This window comes from Arvicanthis niloticus, chromosome 1, assembly GCF_011762505.2.
Source record: "Arvicanthis niloticus isolate mArvNil1 chromosome 1, mArvNil1.pat.X, whole genome shotgun sequence".
Taxonomy (NCBI): Eukaryota; Metazoa; Chordata; class Mammalia; order Rodentia; family Muridae; genus Arvicanthis; species Arvicanthis niloticus.
The window spans coordinates 14429356-14456200 of NC_047658.1; the positions used below are offsets into that span (position 1 = coordinate 14429356).

The 26845-nt window shown below is 48.6% G+C and overlaps 1 long non-coding RNA gene across 3 annotated transcripts; it reads left to right on the forward strand.

Annotated features, from left to right (window-relative positions):
* The first annotated feature begins 1085 nt into the window (after window positions 1–1085).
* LOC143441989 (uncharacterized) lies at window positions 1086–24218 on the forward strand. 3 transcript variants are annotated; one of them, XR_013109829.1, is made up of 7 exons: window positions 12702–13002; window positions 15240–15351; window positions 18273–18358; window positions 21183–21309; window positions 21438–21568; window positions 22647–22734; window positions 23552–24215. It is a non-coding gene; the product is annotated as an uncharacterized LOC143441989 (long non-coding RNA). The 3 variants fall into 3 exon arrangements; XR_013109832.1 differs by lacking the exons at window positions 12702–13002; window positions 15240–15351; window positions 18273–18358 and adding exons at window positions 1086–1265; window positions 6731–6920 and having other exon boundaries at window positions 23552–24218; XR_013109831.1 differs by lacking the exon at window positions 18273–18358 and having other exon boundaries at window positions 12703–13002; window positions 23552–24214.
* The last annotated feature ends 2627 nt before the right edge of the window (window positions 24219–26845 follow it).

The following is a 26845-nucleotide window of genomic DNA, read 5'->3' on the forward strand; positions in this document are numbered from 1 at the left end:
GAGGCCCACTGAGCCTCTCATCTGAAGAGCCCTGGGCAAGCAGAAATGGAGATGAGCTCTCCTGTGTACCCTCCCACACATACCCCATTGCCCCAACCAGAGCCTGCTCACCTCTCCCTTCCTCAATGTCCAGATTCCTCCTACAAGCCCAGGACTGCTTCCTAGTCAAGACAGGAGATGGGGCCAGATTCCAGTAGCCTTTAGAACTCACTAGTAAATGACTGGATAATGGATTACAGAGTCAATACAGCCGGGCCCATCTCCTCAGATAACAGTGCCTTGGACCAACCTTTCACAAGAGGCTACATTTGACCTATGACCTGAGGCATGAGAAAAATCCAGGAACAAAGAAAGAAAGGAAGAAACAAAGAAACAAAGTAAGAAACAAAAAAGCCAAGTTGGAAAAGTATTCCAGACTCTGGAGATTGTATGTGCAAAGGCCCAGAGGCAGGAATGCGTGAGTGTCCAGGCTAGCCAAAGCAAGGCTGGAGAGGCTGACTGGATACACAGGCTGAACCGGAAGTTAAGAGTTTTGTTTAATTGTACCTAGACACCTAGGAGCGGGGGTTGAAGGAGGGTGAGTCATATGCTTTTCAGGCTTAAAGGTCATTGAGATGAGGGGAGCTGGAAGTATGGGGTGCATGGGGGGGGGGGCTCTATCTGTGGAGGTAATAGGCCAAGCAGACAAAACGGCAGCTTGACCAAAGTTGGGCATGTGGAATGCCCTGGAGTCAGACATGAAAGAGAGAGGACGTGGATCACCCATTTGTAGCCTTCTTGAGGCCTTATAAGGGGTTTGGGTTGGTTTCTCCTAGAGGGATGCAGGATTTTGGTGTGTGGTGCCCTAGCATGGGTGAGGGAGGAGTGAGTGGTGTTTACTCTGCTGGAGGTCTGTCAACCCCTCCAGGGCATCAGGTGTTCCTGCAACATCCTGGGCTTCTTGAGAACTAGGCAATTCTTGAGTCTTAGCTCTCTTTTACGCTATCAGCTTTTCCTTCTGGCCTCGCCCATCATCCACCTTTATCAGTCAACGTCATGCTCAAGTATCCGAAGACTCCTTTCCTCTCCCTCCTGGAGTATCTCAGTCGGATCCCTGCACCTACTTTAGACTCCAACATGGTGTTTCCTGGTCCCGCTGTAAACACTGACATGGTGCTGGTGCTTCCAGATGTCTTGTGAGCTCAAGAGATACCGAAGGCTCTGGGAGGACTGGAGTCAGGCTTTGTCCCCTACCAGCTTCTGTGCTGAATTCATCAGAAGCAAAAGTAGGTTTCCTGACACATGTTTTTCTGAGCTGTGTGTGTGTGTGTGTGTGTACATGTGTGTGTGTGTGTGGGGGTGTCTTCAAGTGTGTCTGGTTCCCAATCATGGTCCTTAACTGGATCAATTTCTTGATCTTCCTGTCTGTCAGGTCCTCCCTAGGAGGGAGCAAGGCCATTCAAGTATCCCAGCAGAAGTCTAGGCTTGGCATCCATTAGTCTGGCTGGGTCACCTGCTGTCTGATTGGTCAGGGTTGGATCATGGCTCCTTTAGGCCTTGGAGTGCTCCTTTGGCCCAAGATCACCCTAGGGTGGTCCCAGATATGGAGTAGTCGAGAGAATAGGGTGCTCCCCATGCCTCCTCCGCTTCAGTTCCTCTCAAGGATCTGCAGGGGTTTGTTTGTTTGTTTGGGGTTTTTTTGTTGTTGTTTTGTTTTGCTTTTCGAGACACGGTTTCTCTGTATAGCCCTGGCTGTCCTGGAACTCACTCTGTAGACCAGGCTGGCCTCGAACTCAGACATCTGCCTGCCTCTGCCTCCCAAGAATCTGCAGGTTTTATGGTTGCCTCTCCTCTACTCTTGTTCCTGATTCGCCCGAGAACAGATCAGGTCCTTCACTGGGACACTGGGGTAAACCTCACAACACCTTCTGCCCTTTCCCCCAATTCACCATTCTCCATGTTTCTTTCATCAGAGAAGAAAGGTCTTCCTAAAGAATAAGCCTACCACAGCCTGCCTAACACCTTCAGTGCCTCCCCTTGGCTCCCTGGATGGAGTCTGTTTTGAGAGCACGTGTGTCTTCTCTTTGATGACTTGGTTCTGTCTCCTTCCAGACCATCCAGCCTCGGCTCTTGCCTCCTCCCTCTGGGACTTGTTCTCCACCTGGAATGCCTTTCCTAACTTGTCTAAATGGCAAAATTCTTCTTCAACATCCCACTCAGGCATCACCCCCTCCAGGAAGGCTTCCCAGACTTCTTGAGCATTTAGAAGTGCTCTCTAGTCTCTCTGAGCTGGGCTTATTTCAGCTAATTATCTTCATCCCTGTTTATTCTGTGGGAGAAGATGGTTCTTTGCACTCATGTGGTGCTAGCCCAAGCTATGGTGCCCAGTCAAAGTCTGTTGGGTCTTGGGTGTGTTGAGCCTGCTGTGGGGAAGATAGGGCTTCAGCACTCAACTTATGCCTCCTCCAGGTAGCTTGCCCTGACTGCCTTCCAACTGTCCTCTGTCCCCTTATCACAGGCTGCATTCCCTTCTTGGCACTTAACACAGCTGTCATTTCTATATACACTTACCTAGTGTCTTTCTTTCAGTTCGTCCACACCCACGACACTGTCAGCCCCACAGGAGCAGATGCCAGCTAGTGCAGTGGGTCCCAGCAGAGCAGCCTAGTAAAGAACAGCTCAGAGAATGACCACAGGGCCCTCCCCAGGTTGCCTGACACATCTGAACTGCTTTTGAGATGATGTATTGCAGTTCTCTCTCTCTCTCTCTCTCTCTCTCTCTCTCTCTCTCTCTCTCTCTCTCTGTGTGTGTGTGTGTGTGTGTGTGTGTGTGTGTGTGTGTAAGCATGAGAATAGAAGAATTTTGTAAGGTTAAAAAAATAGGATTGTGCCAGGCAAGGTGACACAAACCTTTAATCCCAGCAGTCCAGAGGCAGAGGCAGACAAGCTAGCCTGGTCTACAGAGTGAGTTCCAGGACAACCAGGCCTACACAGGAAAACCCTGTCTCAGAAACAAAACAAAACAAAACAAAACAACCTAAAAAAAAGGGATCATGAGGAATGGAGAGTCAGCTCAGCAGTGAAGAGCACTTAGTGCTCTTACAGAGGACCCAGGTTCTGTAGCCTCTCCAATGGGATAAATATGGGAGTTACATAACCACCTGAAACTCCGGCTCCAGGGCATTTGATATCCTCTTGCACTCATATGTGCACATATGTGTACTCCCCAGTACACATATATACATATAATTAAATTTAAACATGAAAGTAAAATACTTTTTAAAAAGCAGGTCCTATTATATATGTGCAAATATTTAGTTTGAAACTTCACATTTTTATTTATTTATTTATTTATCTATCTGCGTGCGTGCGTGCGTGTATACAATGCCAGTCTGGAGGTCAGAGGACTTCTTGAAGAAGTCAGTTGTTTCCCTCCACTCTATCAGCCCTGGGCATGGAACTTACAATGTTAGGTTTGGTGGCAAGCACTGTCACTGGCTGGGCCATCTTTCGGGACCCCGGGAAGCTAGGGTCTTTTTGGTTTTTTGCTGTTTTGTTTTCTTTTGTTTAGCCCTGCTGTGTAGCCAGGGGGAGAGCTGGACTTCTGCCTTAACCTTATAAGTTCTTGGATGACAGATATGGCTCACACTGGACCCAGGATGGCCTTGAGTTGCCTGGAAAAGCACCTGTCTCTTTTTGTGATGTGGTGTGGCGTGGCTATCATGCCTGGCTCCTTCCCTGGCTTTTTGTGAGTTCTGGGGATTTGAACACCGGTCCTTGTGTCTGTGGAAAAGTACCACTAATCTCCAGCCCTCTGCAGGCATTCTTTCTCAAGACAGTGTCCTCTGTGCAGGCTCACATCTCACCTTTTCCCATTATTGCTATCAAAGATGTAAATTATGTGACCTCCAACTGCTGTGTTAGGAATCTCTAACACCCCCCCCCCCCAAGAGGGCTCTGTGATGGTGACATCTCATGTCACTGTGTTCCCGGGTCATACGCTGAAGTGACTGTCACTTTCATGATGGTACCCTCCTTAAGGCCACTGCTCACAGCTACTCACTCCTGCTCAGTGTCAGTGAAGCAGAGGCCTGGGCCCCCAGTATGTGTGAGTTTCACATTCAGGTCTTTCTCTGAATTAAGGGTCTTTTCAGGCCTTGATCAGAGGGAGTGAGGAATGCTCCAGACTCTCAGGACTCCATACCCCAGAGAGGCACCAGGCATGCTGTGACCTCATCCCCCTTGTGTTGCTGCCTGTCTGCATGGACAGCATGAAGCAAGCTGCCCACCACCTGTTCCTGTCAACTCTGGGCTGCAAGCCTAGGGGTAGGACTGGGTGGACAGCTGCCAACCGGGGCCTGGAATGAGTGAGGGATTCTCGTGGGACACAAAACCAAGGCCTGTCCTACCATCCCTGGCCCTCTGCAGACCAGCACACCCCAGGATGGTCCAGGGCCACCTGAGGGAATGCCTGCCCCTCTGCCACCAGCGTTGAACAGCATCTCAGTTTGTAGAAGGCGCCACGGGTGGCATCCTCCTCCTTCGGCATGCATGCGTGCTCAGCACAGGTGCTAGCTGTTATTCACTCTCCAGCTTCCATTTCCACAGCTCGGCACCTGCAAGCCGGGCAGAGCCTGCCAACGAGGCCGCGGCTGTGTCTGTGCCCGCCAGCATCAGCCCCGGCTGCTGGTGCTCGTAGGCAGCCACAAGGGAAATTTTCAGCACAAAGACCCTATGCCTGAGAGAGAAAGGGGAATTGCTCAGCAAACTTCAGAAGCGATCAAAATGTCCTTTCTATAAAGTCCCGGCTTTAAAAATGTTAGCAGGTGCATGTACAATAGCGAGCCAGCAGGGACCGGTTCTTGCATAGCCATTTCTGCCCTCACCACGTTAGGAATTTGAAGCAGCATTTTCTCCAAATTGTCATTCTTGTCTGGTAAGGAAAGCTGATCTTCCCCCTATGGGGGCACCCCTGTCTCCTGGACTCCTTGGACTAGCATCTCCACATCTGTTGGTGACTGCCTGCGTTTCCAAGGTCACCGGAGCCACCTCCAGTATTCCACAATGGACAGGAGTGGAGGGAAAATAAGGAAGGTTCCTGATCGTCTGAAGGTGGTGGCCCATGCTTGGAATCTCCTCAACTGTGAGCCAGAGGCAAAAGGATCTTGATTTGAAGCTAGCCTGGGCTACATGGTGAAACTCTCTCAACCAAAACAACGAAAATACCCTTGATAATGGTGCTAGAAGTGAGGACTGGGGAGAGTTTTACGAAGATGTTCATGGCCAGGAGGTAGCAGATGGACAGACCACCAGAAGCTGAGTCTTTCATTAGTTCGCCCATTCATTTATCCATTCATACAGTCAATATGAGATTTATTTATTTAGTGATAGGAGCTCTCTACACAGCCCTGCCTGTTCTAGAACTCACTATGGAGACCAGTCTGGCCTCAGTCTCATAGAGATCCACTTGCCTCTGCTTAAAGGTATACACCACTGTGCCTGGCTGCTTTTATTGTTAACCCTGTGTGTGTGTTTGCATTTACATGCATGTGTGCGTGTGCGTGTGCGTGTGCGTGTGTATGCCCACGCACATGAGTGCAGGTGCCTTTGGAGTCCAGAAGAAGTCGCCTGGTTCCCTGGAGCTGGAGTTAGGGCAGTTCTGAGTTCAGAGAACTAGAGTTCCTTGCGAGAGCAGTATGTGCTTTTAACCACTGTGCTGTCTCTCCTGTCCTAAAGATTTATTTTTACTTTTTTTTTTTTAAATTTTTGTATTTTGAGACAAGGTTTCTCTATGTATCCCTGGTTGTCCTGGAACTCTGTAGACCAGGCTAGCCTCAAACTCAGAGACCCACCTGCACCTGCCTCCCCAGTGCTGGGATTAAAGATGTGAGTTATCACTGCCCAGCTTTTCACTCTTAACGATTAATGTATGTATTTGTATCGCTGTATAGATACGCACATATGAGTATTGGTGCCCACAGAGGCCAGAAGAGAGTGTCTGATTCCCTGGAGCTGGAGTTACAGGCAGTTGTGAGCTGCCTGACCTGGGTGCTGGGAACCAAATTCAGATCCTGCAAGAACAGCACACACTCTCGACCTCTTAGCTATCTCTCCAGCCCTTCAACACGTGTGTTTGGGCGTGTACTGTATAAGGCCCCTTGCCCTGCTTGGATAGCATAGCGATGCCAGAAAGGTCCATTCCACTGGTAATGAACTCTGGAAGAGAGAGCGAGGTGGGGGTGGGGCTGTTTGGGAGGAGAGCCCAGGGGTGCATGAGGACTCAGTCTTCTAGGGAAAAAGGAAAGATCTGCCAGGGCAGCTAGCAGCACTTTACATTCCTGCTGGGCACAATCAGAAGCCAGGCCCCGATAGATATGTCAGCTAAGTCACAGGCAAGGACTCAGGGGAAGTGGGAGGTCCAGGCTAGGACAGCAGAGTTTTTAAAGATCCAGTGGGTGACCTCTAAGCATGGGGCACACTGATGGTTTGCAGTAGAAGCCCTTCATGACATAATGCACAATGAGGATGGGAGGTACCCGGGTAGCAGAGGGATTTGAGTAGTCGCCCCCCCCCCCCACACACCTGACTCTTCTTGACAGTGGTCCCTGGGACCCTGTGGTTTGGGGAGTCTCTTGATTAGACTAAGGAAGCACACTGTCATCTCCATTCAATGGCAGGGGACTATTTAAGATGAGCCAGGAGACAAAGCTGAGCTATGTGGCTATATGTGGATGTGTGTTTTCTTTCTTAGGCTCATAGGCCTGGGAGCTGGTGTCCAGCTGGCCCAACCCACCGCTCTCCCTGGCTTGTGTCCTGTGAGTAGCTATCAGCCGGTTGAGCTACTTTCCTTCTGTAATCTGCAGGAGCAGTGAGAGAGACACGGAATATGGCTGTCATCCCACAGAGACTGCACCCATGTGGATAGCTCAAAGAGCAGTAAGGTATGTATACTGAGGTATGTGGCATCAGTGTTGGATTAAAATGTAATTTTTCACTTGACATGGTTGGTGGCCCGGAATTCTCATAGTCAGGAGACTGAGGCAGGGGGATTTTTTATAAGTTTGTGGCCTACATAGTGAGTTTGAGGCTAGCTTGAGCTAAATAGTGAGGCCCAGTACCAAAAAAAAAAAAAAAAACCATCACCAAGAACAACAAATGTCTCCTTTCATTGGGCAGGGTGGTCCCCACCTGTAATGCCAGGACTTGGGAGGCAGAGGCAGAGAGATTGTGAGTTCAAGGTCAGCCTAGGATATATAACACGTTCTAGACTAACCTAGGTTACTCTGCAGACCCAGTCTCATAATTCCAAGGGCTTGGGGCTGGAGAGATGGCTCAGTGGTTAAGCACACTTGTTGCTCCTGCAGAGGGACAGGTTTGAGTCTCAGCAGCTACATGGGGGCTCATGTTCATCTCTAATTCCAGCTCCAGAGGATCCAACAGGCACACAAGTGGCGCACAAACATGCATGCAGGCAAAATAGTCATTCAAATAAAACAAATGTTAAATTTAAAAACTTGAGGGTTAGAGAGATGTGGCTCAGAGGGAGCAGGGTGTTTGCTTGGCATGAACAGAGGCCTCGGGGTCTATCCCCAGCATGAATAAATAAAACACTGTTTTCCACCACCCAGCTAAGGCTGACAGCGTGGTAAGCTGCAGAGACGTGGGCCAGGAGGCCTGAACTCAGCTTCCCAAAGGCTGGCTTTTAGCTTGGCCTTCCTTCACACTGGGCCTCAGACTCACCTTAGACTTTCTGAAGAGCCAACCCTTCAGAGAGGTGGGATTGCTTGAAGTTCTGAAATTCTGCCTCTGTTACTATTGTCCTGGCTCCATCCCTGTTCGAATGGAGGAGGATGGAGGGAATGGGTGAAGGAAAAGGTTGGCCACATTCCCGAGGCCTTCAGAGGCAGATGGGGCTTAGTCTGGCTATCTGCCGGCTGCTCACTCCACCCGGGGCTGAGGAGCAAGCTGCTTCCCTGGGCAGCCATTGTGGGGCTGTGGGGTCCTGCTCCGAGGCTCTGAACATTACTTGAAAGGTATCAGGGACTCTAAGGTATTTTTTATTATTATTATTGACCATAAAATATTTGACAAATGATCGCAGTATATTCGGCAGAGGAGTTGGTCTTGCTGGGGAGAGATTTTTGGGTGGTTTAAGAGTCTTTTGGAGCAGGGAACCCCAGCATAGGGAGGATCTCTCAGAAACCTTTAGGAGTGGGATGCTCGGGGCTGGGAAGTCTTTGATTACCTTACATCTGGTTTTATGGAAACTTCCGGGAGCAGCGAGGGAGGCAGACTGTAAACAGCGCAACCAGAGTGGCCTCTGCAACAGACTGCTAATGGAAGATGGCCCAAGAGGCTCCCCTGCCACGCGGCTTGGGGCACATGCAGGAGTTATTAAATAATACGGCCGCGTGGAGAGCAAGATCGAGCCCCAGAAGGGGAATCAGTGTTTTATGCCCTTCAGATCTGTGCAGTAAAAGAAAATATCGCCGTTAAGTACAAATTAATTGACTACCGTAATTGGCGCACGGTGCTGCCTCAGGCCTCTGGATGGGTTGCGGCCAGGATCTGGAGACCTGGCCCTGGTCGTGGCTCCGACACTGGTGGGAGCCCACTCGACTCACTCTGCTGATGAATAGCTTCCTGTTGTTCTGCAAGGGGTATGCAGCAGGCATGCTGAGCTGTCTCTTGTCTGGCACCTGGGAATGAATGTGACCCTCTTCTCGGTGTAAGATGCTGGGTCCCAATCAGGCACTGTGAGCCACGTGTGTGCACACACTATTTCGTTCCAGAGAGAGGCTTTATGTTGCCTAGTCCGAGTCTTAGATGTCAGGGCTATTACATACAGTTGTGTATGTTGTTTACTGTCCAGGGGTGTCTGGTCAACAGCACCTCACATTGTAGGGGCCAAACTGTATACCTTTAGGATAGTGTTAGCCCAGAAAGACAGCTTTTCTTCAGTTTATTTGGAATTGTTTCATTAACAAACACTGATTGCCGTGGGTGCCTAAACAATGTGTGTGGAGGTCAGAGGTCAACCTTAATCGCCGTCCACTTTTTTTTTTCCTCTTTTTTGTCGCATGAGGGTGTGGGTGTGGGTGGGCGGGGCAGGGTGCATGCCTGCAGAGGCGGGAAAAGGGCAGGAGCTCCTCAGGAACTAGAGTTTTGTGTGTTTGTGAACAGACCAAGGTGCCTAAGAACTAAACTCAGGTTCTCTGAAAGAACAAGTGCTCTTAACTGGAGCTCACCACGTAGGTGAGGCTGGCTGGCCAGGGCATTAGAGGGATCCTCCTGTCTCTCCGTCCCCAGTGTTGGGATTATAGACACATGCAGACATGTACTGGCTTTTATGTGGGTGCAGGGCCTCAGTACTTTACGGACTGAGTCATCTCCCCAGCCCCTCAGTTACCTCCTTAACGAGCCCATCTGCAGTACAGCTTGAGACCCTGGGTGTCAGCATATTAGTTTGGGAGTCTGGAACATAATTCCCAGTGCAGAGGGGCTGGCTGTGCATGGCCAGTGTGTGCAGCCCCTCCCCCATCTCTAGTGGTCACAGGTTCCCATGAGCAGGTGACTTCTATGAGGCTGACCCAACTCTCACAACCCTGGGGCAGATGTGGTATTCTCTGCTTCATTTAGTCTCATGTATGTGAGACACCATCCACGTGCTGAGGGAAGTCTGTGTTCTGAGCTTTGGGCCCCCTTGTGATCATGCAAGGCATTGCATGTTTCCTGCATAGAGCCATAAATTTGGGGGTTCCTTCCAGGGACTGGTCTTGGGCAATGGGTTAGCACCCACAAAGCTACCCTATCCTGTTGTTCCTTTGACGTCAGCAGGCAGGGCTCGCCCCTGCTCTCCTGCGTCTGCGCTGAAGTTTTCTCAGGCTCAGAGGGATTTGGTCCATGGATTTGGAGCCTGAATACCCTCAGGTCCCATGTTCTGCAGCCTCCAGAAAAATCTCCCTTCTCTTTCCCGCTTTCATTTCTCAGATGCCCTGAGACACCCAGCAACTCAGACAGTGAACCTGGAGCAGGTGATCTACCGCTGTCCCTCTGTGTGGCAGGTGTCAGGAAGTGGTGTACTGGTGGCACTGAAACCTGGGCCCCTCTAGTGGTGTCACAGGGACCTCTACAGGCCCAGCAGCATCCACATTCTAAGTTCCTCAGAGAAGGGACCCTTTTCATGCCATTCTACAACTTTACTTCTCGGCAGCCGTTTCAAGGTCTTTCAAAACACCATTGCACAATCAACTCGAGCCAGGTAAACATGCAGCCTGACCTCAGTGTGAGCACCAAGAGAAGAGGTTCAAGCCTTAGAACCTGTGAAGCCCGGAGAACTCATAAAGAACTCACTAAGTGAAATGTTTGAATGCCTGAGGTCCCAGTACTCAGGATGCTGAGGCAGAAGAATTAAGGGTTCTGGGCCAGGGGCTGGAGAGATGGCTCGGCAGTAAAAGCACAGGCTGTGCTTCCAGAGAAGCGGGCTGGGTTCCCAGCATCCACCTGGTAACTCACAACTGTCTGTAACTCCAGTTCCAGTGAATCCAATGCCTTCCTCAGGTACCAGGCACACATGTGGTGTAATGACATACATATAGGCATGTGTGCGCACACATGTGTACACACACACACACACACACAGAGAGAGATAGATAGATAGAGAGAGAGAGAGAGAGAGAGAGAGAGTAAGTCCAGGTCAGCTTGAGCTACATGTTAAGGACCTGTTCCACCTTTGTCCAACAGAGAAACCAACTAAACAGAACCAGGGAAGATTTGAACATTTGGGGACACCCAAACCCTTGGGTGGTGTTAAAATCCTCTTTCCTGAATGAAGAGGAACAGGAGGCAGGGGCTGTCTGGAGCTCTGGTCTCAGGCTTTCTGTCATGGCTATTTTGTGTTCAGCGCAGTGGCACTGTGTTCTGTCAAAGGAGCCCAGTGTGTGTGGGTAGGTGGGTGGATAGATGTATAAAGAGAAGAATGATCAATACATACTTAGATGGATACATGAATACATTGATGTAGTATGTATGTGCGAATGGACAGCAGATGCCTTGATGAGTGTGTGGATGGATGGACAGACGGACAGAGGAATGAATGGATGAATGGATTATTATCAGATATGTTTATGAATGAACAAGCAGATGGAGAGATTGATGGATGAATAGCTGGAGAGATGGATGGGTGGAGTGATCAATACACTGCTGTATGGATGAAGAGATGGCGGATGAATGCATAAATGACAGATGAGACATGGTCTTGGGCAATTAACAACTCTGATGTATCAGGACGGTGTTTATAGGCAGAAGTATTACAATCTCATCCAGGCTTGGGACACTAGTGGACCAGAAGCTATGTTTTATCCCCAGGATGTTCTCTTAGAACAAAGGAGGCAGCTCTGAGCCTGGTAGCTGGCTTGGCCTCTTACAAGAGGATCTCAGGCAAATCTTTATTTCTCTGGGTTTGGGGTCCTCTTTTATTGTCCTAAGGTGCTTCCTCATAGGATGGAAGAGGTCCCATGTTACTGCCCTGGCTAGTTCAGGGTCCACTTGCAAACCTGTGTGTTTAAGAAGTGGCTGGATCACTTGTGCTGGAAGTCTATGTGGCCAGAAGCTGGAAGCGCTACTGAGTGTATGTGTGTATCTGTCAATCATCCTCCTGTTTCTCCTCTGCCTATCGTCTACCAACCCACCCAGCATGTGTCTGTCTATGCATCTTCCACTGATATCTGTTTCTTAGTCAATGATTGGTATTTATTATCTGTCATCAAATGATCAGTCTGTCTGTCTGTGTCTGTTTGTCTGTCTTTCATCTATCTAAATATCCCACATAAAAGGTTTGCTCTAGGAAATAAAGCAGCAGCATTATGCAGTGATGGAGAGGCACTTTCTCAGTGCCTTCTGGAAGCAGCTCAGGGCCCTCAGCCTCTACACATTCTCTTAATCTAATGCTTTCTGCCTGGCACTGCCAGCATTCAGGGCTGGCCAGTTTGGCATTGTCTGTCCATGTACCATAGGATACTGAGCTGTTCGGCTTGGTACCCACAACCACCCATTTTAAATTAGGCAACCAAAATGTCTTTAGATATTGCCACATGTCCCTGCAGGGTAAAACCACTTCTCCTTGGGACCCTCTGTCTAACTGATTGACATTGCTCTGTGGAAAGCTTTTGCTAAAATGTAAAAGCAAATACATCAAGTCCTGCTAGTGCAACCTGCATGGCCTTCCTTTTTTTTTTTTTTTTTTTTTTTTTTTTTTAGGGGGTGTGTGTTTTTGTTTTTGTTTTTTTTTTGTTTTGTTGTTTTGTTTTGTTGTTTTGTTTTTTTGAGACAGACAGGGTTTCTCTGTCCTGGAACTCACTCTGTAGACCAGGCTGGCCTTGAACCCAGAGATCCCCCTGCTTCTGTTTTCCGAGTGCTGGGATCAAAGGTGTGTGCCACCACCTCCTGGCTGCATGCCATCCTTTCATTGCCCTTCAACCCGCCCATCACTTTATAAGTCCAGGGAGGTGCCTGAGCCCTGGTTGGTCTTGAACTCACAGAGATATCTGCCTGCCTCTGCCTCCTAGGTGCTGTGAATGGAGGTAGGCAATACAAACTGAATGCGATGAGGGAGACAAAAAGAATGTAACTCAAAGCTGGGTTGGACTCAATGGGAAGGTGGAGGGGGTGGGTATGGGAGGAGCTGAGGGGAGTGAACACATTCAAATTACACTGTATGAGATTCTCATACAAACTCCTGTGTTTGAGTGCTTGGCCCACAGGGAGTGACACTATTAGGAAATATGTTTTTGTTAGAATAGGTGTGGCCTTGTTGGAGGAAATGTGTCACCGTGGGGGTGGGCTTTGAGGGCTTATGCTCAAGCTCCACCTAGTGTGGAAGAGACCTCCTGCTGGCTGCCTGAGGAAGCCAGTTTCCTGGTTGCCTTCAGATCAAGATGTAGAACTCTGTTCCTCCAGCGCCATGTCTGCCTGCACACTGCCATGCTTCCCACCGTGATAATAATGGACTGAACCTCTGAAACTGTAAGCCAGCCCCAATGAAATGCTTTCCTTTATAAGAGTTGCCTTGGTCATGGTGTCTATTCACAGCAATGAAACCCTAAGACAGCTACCATACACAGTTGTCAATTTTCTTCATAATGCTACAACTGTGAACTTCTATCCAAGCGCTCGACCACCCAGTTACAGTATGAGACCCCCCGAGCCCCCACTCCCTTTTTGAAGCAGGCTCTGGCTGGCCTTAAAGTCTTTATTTATACATCTGGAGCCTCACACATGCTAGGCCGTCACTTTACCAACTGAGCTAACTCTCAGTCCCTGATATATGTTTGTTTGTTGTTTGTTTTTGAGGTGGGGGTCTTATGTAGCTCAGGCTGGCTTTGAACCTACTATATAACTGTTATATGGCCTTGAACTCTTGATCCTTCTGCCTCAGCCTCTGAGTACTGGATCTATAGGCAGGTACCACCATGTTCAGCTCTAGCCTCTCTGTTTAAGAGTCTTCCAGCTGGGCGGTGGTGGCGCACGCCTTTAATCCTGGCACTTGGCAGGCGGATTTCTGAGTTGGAGGCCAGCCTGGTCTACAGAGTGAGTGCCAGGACAGCCAGGGCTACAAAGAGAAACCCTGTCTCAGAAAAAAAAAAAAAGTCTTCCAGAGTCAGTAGAATGGAACTTATGGGCACAGAAACCTATGCATTTAAGGCACTAAGTGTGTAAGACACTAACAGTTTATACACAGACCAGCTTCTGGGTGAAGTCTGATGTCATGTGGCTTCCCCTTGCCTCTCTGCCCACGGTATCTGCATTCTTCTGAATTGCTCTGTGCCATTGGTCAGCACCCTGGAGCCTCTCTGTGATGTCAGAGGCAGCAGATAGCTAAATGGCAAAGAGACAGATAGCTGAGGGTGGGCCTGCCAGGACAGGCAGCCTGTGTTGCCGGAAGGGAGGTGGGAGAGGATGGGCCAGGACAGATAGGTGGAGCCTGATGTCCTGGGGACACTGTGAGCAGGTCAGCAAGGCTAGAGCCTAGGGAACGCAGGGAACCACATAGGCCAGGAGTCTCAGAGAAAAGGGTTTATTCAGCTTACACTTCCACATTGCTGTTCATCACCAAAGGAAGTCAGGACTGGAACTCAAGCAGGTCAGGAAGCAGGAGCTGATGCAGAGGTCATGGAAGGATGTTACTGCCTTGCTCAGTTTGCTTTCTTTTCTTTCTTATTTAATGAGTACACTGTAGCTGTCTTCAGACACACCAGAAAAGGGCATCAGATCCCATTACAGATGGTTGTGAGCCACAATGTGGTTGCTGGGAATTGAACTCAGAACCTTTGGAAGAGCAGTCAGTGCTCTTAACCACTGAGCCATCTCTCCAGCCCTCAGTTTGCTTTCTTATAGAACCCAAGACTACCAGCCCATGGATGGTACCACCCACAAGGGGCCCTCCCTCCTTGATCACTAATTGAAAAAATGCCTTACAGCTGGACTTCATGGAGGCATTTCCTCAACTGAAGCTCCCTTCTCTGTGATAAGTCCAGCTTGTGTCAAGTTGACACACAAAACCAGCCAGTACACAAGTCAAGGCCCATGCTCTGACTCTGCTGAGAAAGTACAGCACACAGTGGTGGCCTAAGACAGGATGTGTTCAGGACTGTGGAAGCTAAAGTCGAAAGCTGACATATAAGCAGTCCTGAGGAAGCAACCTCCTTGCCCCTCCTAGCTGTGGGCAGATCTAGTCCTTGGCTTGTGGCTGCATCCCTGAATCCCTGGCTACTTCATCATAGTATCACCATCTTACTTTTGTATTTTGAAGGCATGATTTTACTATGTAGCTCAGGCTAGCCTCAAACTAACTGTCCTCCTGTCTTAGCCTCCTGAGAGCCAAGATCACAGGAATGTACACCATGACACACAGACTCCTGTTTCTGAACCACATGCTTGTCTTTGGATCTGGAACCCACCTGATTCATATCAAGATTCCTCCCTTCATTACAGCTGCAAAGACCTTTTAACAGATTCTAGGACTCCGATATGTCACGTCCTTCTCTTGTACCCCTCCAGTCTCCTGCTGCTCCACCCTCCCCTGCAAGGTTACCCGTCTACATTTGTGTCTAGATTCTTCATGTGAGAGAAAACACCCAACATCTGTCTCCCAGGGTCTGTCTGGCTTATTTCCCTTAAATAAGGTGACCCTTATTTAAGGTGACCCTATGCCCACTGAGCCTTCTGCAAAGGACATTTCAATCTCTTTTTTTCATGCACAGGAGTGTTTTGCCTGCATGTGTGTACACACAGTGTCCACAAAGGCCAGAAGAAGGTGTGAGCCCTCCTACTGAAACCCCTGGACTGGAACTACAGACAGTTGTGAGCTGCCATGTGAGTGTTAGGGATTAAACCTGGGGCCTCTGGAAGAGCAGCCAGTGTCCCTACCTGCTGAGCCATCTCTCCAGCCCCCTAATTGTAATCTCTTTATGACTGAGTATGATCCCACCTTGTGTGTGCAGTGTAGTTTCTTTATTCTTTAATCAGTTGATGGATATCTCTGCCTCCTGGCTACTGTGACTAGAGCAGCAATGTGCATGGGTGTGTACGAGTCCCTGTGGTATATTGACTTAGATTCCTTTTGTTGTTCTATGTTTAGCTTTTGGAGAAACCTTGATACTGATTTCTGTCACAACTACACCAGTTCCCACTCTCTCCGGCAGTGAATAAAGCTTCCTCTTTCCCACATCCTCACTAGCCTTTGTTATCATTTGTTTTCCTTATAGTAAGATATGTGTGTGTGTGCATGTGTGTGTGTGTATGTGTGTGTGTGCCCTCGGAGGCCAAAAGAGGCTGTTGCATCCCCCTGGAACTGGATCTGCAGGCGATATGAGTCCCCTAGAAGAACAGCAATTGCTCTCAACCACTAACTAAGCCATGTCTTCGGCCCATCATTTGTTTCTTGATGATTGCAACTCACACTAAGGTGAGCTGAACTCTCAAAGCAGTTGAAGTGTGTGTTTCTTTATGGCTGAGGATACTGAACACTCTCTTAAGCATTTGTTGGCTATTTGTCTTCCATAAAAACTGTCTGTTAAATTCACTTCCCCATTTATCCACTGGTTCGTTTGTTTGTTTATTTGGTTTTGTGTGTTGAATGTTTTAAGTTCCTTATAGATTCCGGATTAGTAAACTCCTATCATATTATCATTGGCAAAGATTTTTCCTGCTCTGTAGGCTGTTCCTTCACTCTGCTGATTGTTTCCTTTGCTGGACAGAGCCATTTACATTTTCCAGGATCTCATTTGTCAGTTCTTGCCATTATTTTCTAGCCTTCTGAAGCCTCTTTCAGAAGGTTCCTTTCTGGGCTTAATTAGATACATTTCATCTGTGTTTTCTTCCAGGAGTTTTAAGGTTTCAAGTCTTACATTGGGGTCTTTGTACAGAGAGAGAGAGAAAGAGAGAGAGAGGGAGAAAAAGAGGGAGAGAGAGAGAGAGAGATACACATAGAGACAGACACACACATGCACACAGAGATAGAGACAGACACACACAGAGACAGATACACCCACATACATAGAGATACAGATAGACAGACACACGTACACACAGACAGACAAGACAGACACGTATATGCAGACACACACACACACACAGAGAGAGAGAGAGAGAGAGAGAGAGAGAGAGAGAGAGAGAGATCTAGTTTTGTTTTTCTTCTTGTAATTACCCAGGTTCCCCCAGGACCCTGTGGAAGAAGTTGTCTTCTCCCAGTGCATTTTAGTACTTTTATCAAAAATCAGATAGCTGCAGCCGTATGGTTTTGTTTCTAGGGCCTCCATTCTAGTCTACTGGTCTATGAGCATGCATAGACTTTGTGACAGTGGCTCTGTAGTGTAGTTTGAGGTCAGGCATTGTGATGCCTCCAGCACCATGAAGTTGGATCTGAATGCCCACAGGATCTACAATTCCAGGCGTACTCATCAACCAAAGATGCAAGTTCTGGGCTGACTTCCTTAACAATTATTATGTAGTCTGTCGGGCCTCATGTGCTTCCTGTGGATCCTGTAAGCCTAGGCCATTGCCTGTCATCTCTGAGCCTCTGTGCTGGCTATTGTGTGCATCTAAGGTTTCCTGGCTTGCTACCTCACAGGGCGGGCTCTTTGGGGCCCCTAGGGTTACAGTGCTTGAGTAAGTATCCTGAAACCAGTCATGTGCTATTCACGGGGTGACACTATGTGTGTTTGTGGGTTGAACCTATTCCCAGTCTCAGTCTAGGAGACCTTTAGGGACCTCAGCTCTGATATCTCCCCACCTTCTTCTTAATGTTCTCAAACACCAGGCAGATAGGAGAGGGGCTGCATTTTCAGATGCAAATGCCTCTCTCAATGGAAAAAGCCTTAAAGCCAACAGATGAAGTATAGAAAGAATGTGACAATTTCTTTAAGAATCCACATTCTCTGGGTTATAACATCATGCGGGAGTGTATGTGTGTGTTGTGTGTTTTTTTAATCTTGCTATCATGAGCAGCAGGTAGCAAAATGTTGATCTTTAATGTGTTAGTAAAACAGCATACATTTGAATATTGGCTTTTTCTGCCATCTGCACCAGTTGACACTGTTTTTCATACCAGCTTATTACATTTCTTGTACAAACATACTTTTGGGTGTCTGTTGATTTATGCTGTAGTAGCTCTGGGATTTGTGTTAAAATAGCATTTTAAAACTTATAAAATATTGCTATTTTTTTCCCCCTGTTTGATTCGCTGTCACTTGAAAAAGCTCTGGAGTGGCACAAATTTCCCAAGGATGCAGTTGTCAGTTCTGGTGCTCTTGAGGTGGTAGAAGACTGGGACAGGCTAACCCAGAATGTTCTAGAAGGTCCAGTCATGCACACACACCCCCCAGGGTACTGAACTGAAGTCCTCTTGGGGTACACTGCAGGGTCTCCAGAGTTATGTTTAACCTCCAAACACTAGCAATAAAGAGGAGATACTGTAGGCTGGAGAGATGGCCCATAGGTTAGGAGAGTACATTGCTCTCCCGGGGCCTGAGTTCAGTTCTCAGCACTCACAGCTGGCAGTTCTTGACCTCTAGCTCCAAAGAATCCTGTACCTCTGGGCTCCTCAAGCAAGTGCACATACTCATCACATCTACACAGTTCGAAGAGAAAAATTAAAAGATAGTGTGTCTTAAAAAACCCTTTTTTTTTTTTTTTTTTTTTTTTTTTTTAAAGCTGGGGCTTGAACCCAGAGTATTCCACATTAGGCAACTAAGTGTTCTATACATCTCCCTTTAAAAATGTTTTATTTTTGACAGGCCCTGGCTGGTCTTGAACTTACAGCCCAGAATGACCTTGAATCTGTGATCATCCTGCTTCAGCCTCCCAGGAGTAGAGATTAGAGGTCTGTACCACTATGCCCTGGGGTAGTCTACTCTACTTCTGAAATAGCTTTCTTTAACAAAATCATAAGCTGATCTCTCTGGCTTGTTATGAGGGTAATTTTGCTTGTCTGCAGGCCCCACAAATCTGGGGCTCCCTCATACAGAGCTTAGGGGAGAACATCCTGGCATTCTGCAGTGTTGGGCTGGGGCAGGGGCTGTGTTATGGTGTCTGAAATAGGATTCCTCAGAGCCCTGGGGGAGGCTTCTCCCCAGTGGATGGTGTCTGCAGCAGGCTGGTGCCGAGGCGAGGCATTCTGACACTCTTAAAAAAAACCCGTGCAAACTGCCACAGATGGAGGAAGAGCTGAGATTCAAATTGGAGGCTGTTTTCTAACACGTTAAAGATTTGTGTTTTTACTCACTGCTGAGCATGGAAGCAAGATGGGTTTTCTTGTTGTAAAGACTGAGCAGGCAGCAGATTCAACCTCCAAGCATCCCTCAGTGTGGGGCAGCGTACCCTTCTCCTTGTGTCTGATACAACCCAGGTCAGGATGCAGCCCCTCTCCTGATTCCGGGACTCTGTCCACGCAGGCCTTCTTTAACCTGTGCCCCCTTCTTGTTACCAGGCAGGTTCTGGTCCTTGTTATTAAGAGTCAGCTCAGTAATGATGCCAGGACTGAGAAGTAGAAAGATTTGACATTCTAGCTCACTCAGTGATTTTTCAGCCTTCCTAAATACAGCTCTTCATGTCGTGGTGACGCCTAAGCATGAAATTATATCCATTGCAACTTCATAACTGCAATTTTGCTACTGTTATGAACGGTAATGTAAACATCTGATATGCAAGATATCCAGTATGTGACCCCTGTGAAGAGGTTGTTTGACTTCTGCCCCCAAAGAGTTACAATCTACAGGTTGAGAACCATTGTCTAGCTTCTAAGCCTAACTCTCCACATGTCATCTTGTCCCAGAGAGGGATTCCAGGTCCACTGTGCAGAAAAGGAGACTGAGGTAGCAAGAGGTAAAATAATCTGTTCAGGACCACACAGCAACAAACGTGGTACTGTTCAAGAACTGAGGCAGCTCCCCCCACCCCCTTGGGCTGCCACGGGCTCCATGTTTTCATATTCAGAGTATGTTCCTTTGTCTTTCTTGAATCTCAGCCCAGGCCTAAGGAAATAGTAAGGACTCTTTGGGTCCTTAGGGAATGGGGCAGTGATTCTTTTGAAAAACAGAGAAGGGTGTGTATGGGTGTATGGGTGGGGGTGGGGTTCCTTACAATGTAGCCCCGGGTGCCTTAAACTCATATTTTACCTGCCTCTGCCTCCTAAGTCCTGGGATTCTGAGTTTATAATGTCATGTTCAGTTCATTACCTAATTTTCAGTTTTACAAAATGAGCCCCCCCTTCCTTCCCCCCCCCACCTAAATAGTTAGGTTTAACTTGTAACCAAAGTAGTAGGAAAGAGTAACAAATGGGACACAGCTCATTTCTGCCAGTGCTTGGTCTGTGAGAAGACTGTCCACGGGCCTGAGGTCCAGGAAGGGGTGTTTGTTTCTTCTGATGCTTAGAATAGGCTACCTGGAACCAGGACTCTCTCTGGCCTGCACCTGGCCGGCCATCTTCTAAAAAAAAAAATCCACAGGGCTAGGCGCCCTCTGCTGGCAAGTTCTGGTAATGCATGCAGAGGAACTCAGTGGCCAGTAGTAAGCAAGAAAGAGCCTGTGAGAGGGACTAGGATAGAGAAAGGCTGGGAGAGGACACCTTCTCTCCTTGTTGGGAGTAGAGGCCCTGGTGAACTCCCACATTCCCTATGAGAGTAAGGTACGGTGTCTCACACCTCAGGTCAGGCCATGGAAGGGTTCTCTGAGAGGTGGACCTCCACTCAGGGAAGATAGAACCAGGGAGAGAGACTTGTGACAGACATCACAGAATATAGTTAGAGTCCTGGGCTAGAGAGATGACTCCAGAGTTCTAGAGGTCCTGAGTTCAATTCCCAGCAACCACATGGTGGCTCACAATCATCTGTAATGGGATCTGATGTCCTCTTCTTGTGTGTCTGAAGAGAGCACATAAAATAAATAATTCTTTAAAAAAAAAAAAAAAAAAAGCAATGTTCTTCAGAAAAGAGTCCTTTTCACCGCCGGGCGGTGGTGGCGCACGCCTTTAATCCCAGCACTTGGGAGGCAGAGGCAGGTGGATTTCTGAGTTCGAGGCCAGCCTGGTCTACAGAGTGAGTTCCAGGACAGCCAGAGAAACCCTGTCTCAAACACACACACACACACACACACACACACACACACAGTCTCCTGAGGCAGTGCTGTGAAGAAGATGTCCAGCGAACAGGGTGCTGGAGAGATGGAGGACTAAGGTTTGGTTCCCAGCACCTGCACAGCTATACATAACAACCACCTGGAATTCCAGTTTCAGGGGACCTGACACCCTATGCATGCGGTGTGCATACATCTCCACAGGCACACACCACACACACGCGCGCGCACACACACACACACACACAAGAATAAAGAGCGTCCAATCTCAGCAGAGCCTGGGGGAGTAGCCAGACTCCCCATGCATTCTGCACATGGTTGTTATGCCCTGGACTTACAGTGTCCTTCAGAACTATGAGCTGAAGGCTTGGCTCCAAGCAGTGGGGTTCAGAGGCAGGGCCTTCTGGGGTACATGGATCAAGAAGTCCTGACTACCTTCTAAGAATGAATCCTTCGGTAGATTCATAGCTGACTGGGTTTGGGGGAGGGGCTAGTCATAGAGCAAACTCACTCTCGTCTTCTTGGCCAACTGTGAGCAAATCTTCCTCTCTTCTTGCTCCCATCATGACGCTCAGAAACAATAGAGCCAGCCAGCAAAGTCTCAGCAACCGGGGCCAACAGTAACCCTCTCATCTAAGCAGCTATTCTCAGGTGTTCTCAGCAAAGAGGGGATCTCTCCTTCCTGCTCTCACACAGCATTGGGTAAGTTTTATCTGGGGAGACACCAACAGAACAAATTGCTCCCCCAGACAGGGTCCCAGCAACAGACAAAATATGATTCTACTCAAGCCTAGCTTGGGAACCAATGAGTTTTTTGGGTTTATGTACAGGAACGTGCTCAGGAGTTACCTACAGGAGACTAGGTGAATCCCAAATAACCATACCACCAAAAGACTTTTCTCCCAATATGGATGATGAACTCCCCGTGGCTACACAGAGAGAGGAACTACCCCACTCTCAGGTAACTCGATACTCCACCCACTCAATACTCTATTTTCTCAGACCCAGAAACCAATGGCATCTGGGGCAGAACTACATACAGCTGAGAGTGACTAGAGTCTCAGGGGAGTGTCTAAGATCCTGTCCACTCCATCTTCCTGTCAGGGGCCATCAACAGACGCCATCTTGAAGGTCTCTTGAGAGTAGCCAAAACAGATGAAGATAATGCTGTCTGTCAGCTGTGCACCTCAGAAATGGGTACACAGGTCAACTCTAAGGCTGCTAGTTTTTGTGTGTGGTCTCAGATACCAGAGACTCTGGGGCAGGAGTAGATTTTGGCAGTGTCTAAGGCTAGGATGAGAAGGGAAGTCCACATGTATGCACAGGGGACATCAGGACCCCGTGAGTCTGGTGTGGCCTGAGTAAGGACCCCATAGGGACATGCTCTAGGTTCTCACAGCACCACCCTGAAGGCTTCCAGTGACCCAAGACAGTCATCCACAGTGGTCGGTATAGTACAGATCTCCTGTTCCTGACTGAGCATCTCTGTGTCCCACAAGCTGCCTGCACAGCTGGGTTTCCTCAGATGCTTGGCAAATGGTCCTTGCCCACCAGACTCAGGTCCCTAACTCCATACCTCTCTTTCATCTCCCATGCAAGTGCGTGGATATGTCCCTGACTGTCCAGACCTCTACTGTAGAGGAGTGGGGGTGGCCTACCCCTCCCTCCACCACTCTGCCTTCTACTACACCCTTTTGTGTGAAGACAACCCTGGCTGTGTGCCTGTGTGTCCAGGTTCTTCTTTGTCGTCATCGTCCTCCTCTTCCTCCTCTTCCTCTTCTTCCTTCAGCACAAACCTCTATCCACTGGGACCTGGGGTAGGTTTTCAGACTCAATGTTGTTGACCTCTGACCCTGTTGTTTGTTATGAGGCGACCCTATGCATAGCAGACTGATCCAGCCAGAGACCAGAAACACCTGTCCTTCTGCTATGAAAACCAAAGTGTTTCCAGGCTCCTCCATGTGAGTTTACCCTGTGAGTCTCTCTGTACCCAGAGTCCTGGGCAACATCTTGACTTCACCCCCACTTCTCATCCCCAGGGTCTGTGGGCGTGACCTCCTGGTAACTTCATCCATCACAAGACCCAGTCCAGCCTGCTCTCCAGCCATCTTCCTGTCGCTGACCCCAGTAAGGCAGAGCGCCAGTGTGGTTCTTACCAGGGGTTCCTTGGTGGGGCTTTAGGCTTGTTTCTCCCCCTTCAGGATCCCAGGTGTCAGGCCTGAGAGCCAGGACTGTACAGTAGCCACCCGCAGGCAAGGCCTGGGGGTGGGGGAACATGTTTTCTTTGGGGAGCCCCACCATAAACACCTTGAGGAGAGCTATGCTTTCTCTTGTTTAATTCATTTTCAAGCTGTTGGGAAGTATGTTTAGCAAGCTCAGATGTTTGTTTTTAAATTGTCATCCCTCTGAGCAACAGCAAGGAGGCAGATACCTACTCCACATAGGAGGAATCGATGGGGTGGGAGGTGGGGTAGGGGAGCAGTGGGGACTACAAATGGCACCCTGAGCCAGAAGAATAGTGCCTAGACCTCCTCAATCTCTAAGTCTATCTTCCAGTCTCCAACCTTAACAAGCCATGACCAAGGTGAGGTAGACAGGGTACAGAATGGCCACACACCATTCCTATAAGACCCACAACCCAGCCCGCAGGAAAAGCCCTATGTTGGGACAAATGGGGATTGAGAAGTGCCACTCTTTTTTATTTTATTTTATTTTATTTTATTTTTTTGGTTTTTCGAGACAGGGTTTCTCTGTGTAGCCCGGGCTGTCCTGGAACTCACTCTGTAGACCAGGCTGGCCTCGAACTCAGAAATCCGCCTGCCTCTGCCTCCCAAGTGCTGGGATTAAAGGCGTGTGCCACCACCGCCCGGCAGAGGAGTGCCACTCTTTATCTGTTTTATTTTACTTTATTTGTCTGTCTGTGTGTATGTGCATGTGAGTGCAGTGTCCTTGGAGGCCAGAAGAGGGCGCCGGATCCACTGGAGCTGGAGTTACAGACCACAGAACTGGACCTACGTCTTCTGCAGGAGCCTCAAGTGTTCTTAACCAATGGGCCTACTCTCCAGCTTACTTATTCTTGTTTTATTTTCCCGTTTACTCCCACCCCCTTTTGGAAACAGGGTCTCCTGTGAGTTTTCCAGGCAAGGCTCAAACTCCTAGCCCTCTTAGCTTCTTGAGTTCTGGGCTAGCGTATGACACCACACCCAGCTTCTTGGAAATTCCAGTGGCATCAACACCCAGGACCTTTTATGAGGCAACCGGGTTTAAGAAATACTCTGTGTCACCTAGATGTGCAACAATATCTGATTTGGGAGACTAAGTGAAACGAGGTCAGGTATACACTACTGTAAAGGAAAGTCCAGCATAGACATGGTCTCCCTGCTCAAGATCATCCTGAATCTACAGCTGAGGACCCTTACTTCCTGGGCCCACCATACTGCAACACTCAGCTGCTGAAGTGGCCACTTGCAGGTTACCCATAGCACACTCAGCAACCAGTAGCTTTCATCAGAGAACATGTGAGCTTATCTGACCAACAAAAGCCAGAGTTTAAATAAAAAATTAGTTTCTGCGATCTTGGCTGTGGTGCTTGATTTGAGTGGAATGAGGCTTTGAAGTCTGGGGCTATTGCAACCTTCACATCACTGAGAGGTGAGCTGGTAATGGCTGGGAGAAACCAAAGGGAATCCACATCAGAATGGGTGGTGATGTAAGAAAGGAAGCTTCCACCCCACACCCCTCCTCAGTTCTTTTTTGTCTTAAAGAACTGACATTATTTTGGCGTTTTGTTTCAGTTTTTGAGGAAGAGTTTCGCTATGTCACCCAATTCGGTGTTGAACCTGCTGTCTTCCTACCTCTGCCTCTGAAGTGCTGGGATGACAGGTGTGTGTCGCCAGTATGATTTCTACGTTACTTGAATGTCAGTGTCATTTGGATGTTCTAGCTCATGAAAGCATTGTGAGCCAGGCTGGGTCATGACCTTAGAAGCCTCCCTCATGCTGGAACCCAGCCTTGGTTTCTAATCTGTAAGACAGGGATGATGACAGGCCTCTGCAGGGGCTGCTGTTCTGTTTTAGGGGCAGGGGGTGCAGGAAGGGCTGCAGACCTTGTGTGCATCACCATAAAAGCCTGCTCATCCCATCCACACAAGCCTGAGGCACGATTCTGGAGCCAAGATGGAGTGGGAGTTCCTGGATCGGGGCTGCCACAAGTTTCCAATAATTTATCAAGGATCAAGAGCCAGATTTCCTCTGGGAAATATTAGTCCTTAGGTTTACAAAGTGCCTCGGCTGTAAATACCCATAAAAACGACAATTTGTTGGGCCATATTTATTCTGAAGCCGGTCAAACGATATTAGCACATTGAGACTGGATAAATCTGCCAGTTCCCGAGTTCCCCAGTGCTCCCAGCGTGCCCTCTTGCCTATGCATGAGGAAACAGGATGCCCAGACAAGCTGGCCTGGTGTTCCCCACCCTGAGGCTAAATGTGGGCCTGGAGCTGAAACCACAGAGGGGTAGACAGGTCTCAGCTACAGTAAAGAAAACCTTTCTCATGGAGAGAGCTGCAGGAGCCCAGCAATATCTGACACCCCACCCCCACCCCAAGGCTGAATGGACCCCAAACTTGGCTTTTATTGCAGCACATTCTGGGAAGCCGACCCCTGGTTCCCAGAAGACCATGCTCCTGTTCCTGCCCTTTACCTTTCAATAAGGGAGAACTCTCCTTCCCCTCGCCACCTTCCTTTTCCTGGTCACCGACTACTGTAGATTAGCTGTTTTGTCTTAGCTGTGGCCCCAGGAGGGCACTATGGAAAGCAGTGTGATCCCCTCCTAGGTCCCCAACATTGCCAGGCTCCCCACCAGCAGCCCCATCAGCTTCTAGCTTCTCTAAGACCATGCAGCACAATGAACCTTTTTTCTCTGAGCTAACTCTCACATGCATTTTTGTCACAGAAAGCTAACACCGAGTCTGTGCGCATTGCCGCCTGTGGGCTCCTGGCTGATTTGGGCTGTTGAAATGTTCTCCTTTGCTCTGCTCCATCCTGATTGTTCACAACTAGGACTCAGCTCATGTGCGTGGCGAGCACGGGCACCACACGCCGTTTCCTCTTTATATTTGAGGAAGAGCAGAAGTAACCACCTTGCAGTGGAGCCTGGATTCAGCTCCCCCAGGTCTTGACACACCCACAGCATAGCTGAGCATACAAATCTGCCCACTGAGGGGCCTGGAGAGATGGCTCAGTGATTAAGAGCACTGACTGCTCTTCCAGAGGTCCTGAGTTCAATTCCCAGCAACCACATGGTGGCTCACAACCATCTGTAATGGGATCCGATTCCCTCTTCTGGCCTGCAGGTGTGTGTGTAGATAGAATACTCATATACATTAAAAAAAAAAAAATTCAGACAATCTACCACTGGTCAATACTTCCCGGTGAGTGGCACTACCTACCACTGCCTGATAGGGTCTCTCTATACTGCCCAGGTTGGCTGTGAACTTAAATTTTCTTGTTCCAACCTTATGAGTGCAGCTGTGTGCCCACCAAGCATTCTGAGACATCCTACTGCAAACAGATCCACTGCTGGCAAGGTCCACGCACACAGTGCGCTTGGGTAAAGGCTTGCCAGGGCAGGGATCAGTCAACAGTGCCCACAGCCTCAGAAGATCATTTGAGCTACTATGGAGGTTTCGAGCAAAGATTTTAAGTTCAAGGAAGGGCATTGGAGAAAGCTTTTGTGGGGGTGGCCGGAAGAGTGACTTCAAAGCCACCAAGAGCTATGGCCAAGCCAGGCTTCCACCTGAGGCTCCTCGCTGGCCTCTTTTGGCTGGACCTCTGAGCATCCTTCCACCAGCCCACCGTGGACTCTGCACCTTCATTCCGTACAGCTCACGGGCAGCGCTGTAGATGACCCCGATACCTAGTTCCCTCATCATTTATCTCCTTTGATCAGAACATGGAGGGCAAGCCCCCCCATCCCCCGGGTAAATCAAGCATTTCCTGTCTCCCAAAATGAGTTTGTGAGAGCCTATTTCACACCATTACCATTTTTCTGCTTTGAACAGTAAATTAAAAAAAAAAAAAAAAAAACTATTGCCCATTCATCCACTTTAAAAGTAATGTCTTTCTTATGCATAATCACTCAGACCCAGTGGAGATCTGTGCACGGAAAATCCACTTCTTTAAAAGGTTCCCCTGAAGTACATCGGTGACATTAAACGGGTGTAGAGCAAATTTATTT